This window comes from Triticum dicoccoides, chromosome 5B (assembly GCF_002162155.2).
Source record: "Triticum dicoccoides isolate Atlit2015 ecotype Zavitan chromosome 5B, WEW_v2.0, whole genome shotgun sequence".
Classification (NCBI taxonomy): Eukaryota; Viridiplantae; Streptophyta; class Magnoliopsida; order Poales; family Poaceae; genus Triticum; species Triticum dicoccoides.
Window position 1 is genome coordinate 550426449 of NC_041389.1, and position 2750 is coordinate 550429198.

The 2750-nt window shown below is 48.9% G+C and overlaps 1 long non-coding RNA gene across 2 annotated transcripts in view; it reads left to right on the forward strand.

Moving 5' to 3' along the window:
• Window positions 1-1035: 1035 nt before the first annotated feature.
• LOC119306110 overlaps window positions 1036-2750 on the forward strand; it is a 7296-nt gene continuing 5581 nt past the window's right edge. The window contains exons 1-2 of one of the 2 annotated variants that reach the window (XR_005148865.1): window positions 1036-1443; window positions 2325-2396. This is a non-coding gene — a long non-coding RNA (uncharacterized LOC119306110). Of the gene's footprint in view, window positions 1444-2314; window positions 2397-2750 lie in introns of both variants that reach the window. The other variant, XR_005148864.1, reaches the window with a different exon arrangement.

Here is a 2750-nt window from a genome sequence, read left to right on the forward strand (position 1 = left end):
TTAACCTATGGGAAGTAAAGATCAAATACATGCATGAAGCAAGGTTTCAGGCTGTACTACCAAATTTTGGTAGCTTGGGTTGATTGGTGAAAAAAGAAAATTGTAGTTCACGCTAAAAAAAAGACTACGTTACCAAATTCTACAACTCCCTTGCCTTGCAGGTCCGGTAGGCTTGCCGTGAGGATCTTGCCGTCGGAAGCCCTATAGAAGGAGGCGTTGCCGTCCCAGGTCTCTGGCAGCATCAGAAGGGGAGCAAAGCGCCCGAGCGGCACCATGTTGCTCCAGGGCCTGCTCGTGGGCCGAAAACTGACGACGTCTTGGCCGGACGAGAGCCTCTGGGCGATGCACCGCAGAAGATCACACATCAGATCGATGATGCAGCGCTGCTGCAGGCTCGCCTGCAGTCTTGGACTTCTCCGAAGAGCGGAGGACGTGGATATGGTCTCGAGAGGGAGGGAGAGAGAGAGAGTGAAATGTACTGCTGGCTTGTGGCCCGAAGGTGGAGATGATTAAGTGATGGATCACGCCGCCCGAGGTGTTGGAGGATGGGGAGATGGGGCGAGAGTCTGCGTACTAGATTGGAGGAGATCGATCCGAGGTGCCACCCAAGGTTAGATATAGGATACTGGCAGCAAGGTAGGTCGGACAGTTTTCTGGAACCAATTGAATACGCATTTGATATGGCGCGAGAGGAGTGTGTAATCCTTAACACCTCTTCTGGGCATGCCCGGTTGCGACGGCGGTATGGTCTCCGGCCCCCTGTTTCCCGGAGGGGTTGGTAGTCCCCCAATCGGTCGTTTGGCGAATGGAAGCAATGATGAATTATTTTTCCCAAAACCTAAAAAGTGGAGCTGGCTCGTTTGTCTTACAGAGCAAACGCGCTCGCGCGCCGTCCGATTCTCATCTCGCGGCCGCGCGCTTCCCAGGTGAAAACCGCTGCGTCGTCCGATTAAATCGGACAGGTCAGGAGGAAACCCACGAGGCCCTGATCGACCACCCACTCCCCATCCCCTCACGCTCTGTCCCCTTCTTCCTCCTTTGGTCCTGCCTCAATCCCTGCCGACGCATCGCCGGGGACCCGAGCCACCGCACCCTACTAGCCCCTCCAGCCTACCTCCGCCGACCTGTCCCGATCCCCTCCATTATCAACCGCTACCTGTGCTCTTCCCCTGGCGCTACCCCAGCAATCCCGCCGCGCTCTGGACGAACGACAGCATCACCCTGCGCCGGATTTGGGCCACCCCGTGCCGGATCCGCACCCCCAGCATCAGATCCCGCGGGTTCTCTTCTCGTACATGGTGGCCTCCCGCCCCCCAGGCCATGGATCGCCTACACGCCCAGCAGGGTCGATTTGTTGGGGTGGTAGGAGCCCGTGGATGGAGGGGAACCATGGCCGCCGACATCGCCAGAACAGCTCCGCTTCTCGTACACCAATGGAACCGGGTAAGTTTTCCCCTGCATACTGCTAGCAACATCGTATCTTCATGGTTATGGCTCGTGCAAAAGACATGCGTACCATGGGCACCTACATAATCTGAAACAAGCAATTCAAGTGTTGGATTTGGCGCAGTAGTTGCAAGATTCATTCAATTTCAGTTCTGAATTCTCCCTAACATGGATTTGGCTTTTGGTCAGGTTCATTGGGAGAGGGGGTCCAAGGGGACTGGGGTGTTGTATAGAGCAATCTGATTAATGACTGAACTTAGTAAATTTTCCAAAAAAAAATGGTGCGCATGATTCCAAGTTCTGCTGCACAAGCTCACAATATTAGCATATCTTCCTGCAGGAACTAGCAAGTAATGTATAAATGTGAAGCAAATAAATCGGTAACACTAGGCAACTAGGGGGATAAACACTAGAACCAAAGTGTTCCCCTTTTTTTGTGTTGTATATTTGCAGCAAACAATAAACAAGTTTTCTCTTTCTTTTCCATCTGTGTTCAATAGGAGAAATCAGAGGAAACATGGACTGAGGTAAAGCAGTAATTGAAAACAGCACAGGGAGGGTGTAGGCTCACACTTCTATGGCAATATGTTCCCAAAAAATTTAGCAAGCAATACTATAGCTAGTTACACCTTTTGTGTTTTTCCGTGTATCTCCAAAAAACAGTAGAGCATATTTGTTATCTGTGCGGGGGTCTGGTATATCGATGATTTTTTTGGTGCACGTAGCCCTGTGAACAGCTCTATATGTGAACCTTTTTATTATCTCCATGCATATGAATTGCTTGTTCTGTGTAATGCGACTTGCCCTTGAGCCTGTGTATCGGGGATGCAGTACCAGTTTCACCATGTGTCCCTCTCTGCTTTTACAGTTTTTTGCAGGATAATTCTCGAAAAAAGGGAGCCCGGCAATCTGCACATTTACAATTAAGAAACTTCATCATGTGCTCCCAGGTAACCTACTAGACTTGCCTGGAATTAGTATGAATTTTGCCTAAATTTCATGCTAAATTGCGCACTAGCTGGTTGTCAAGTTGTCTAAAAGTATTAAAGTAAGCATATTGATTGAAGTTACAACACAATCTGCATCATCATACCTTTGTAGGCAATTTGTAGAAATAGTCATGCAACTTAGAATCGTAAGTACATGTAACCATCTTTTTGCTGTGATTTCGGAGTGTTGTTTTCGTGTGAAAGTATTAGTACTAGCACATAAGTTGCGTCGGTACCTAAAAGGGTCACCATTTTTTTGATTGACTCTATGTACCCTATTTTCTAGTAATATATTGGATCAGATGGTGATATGAT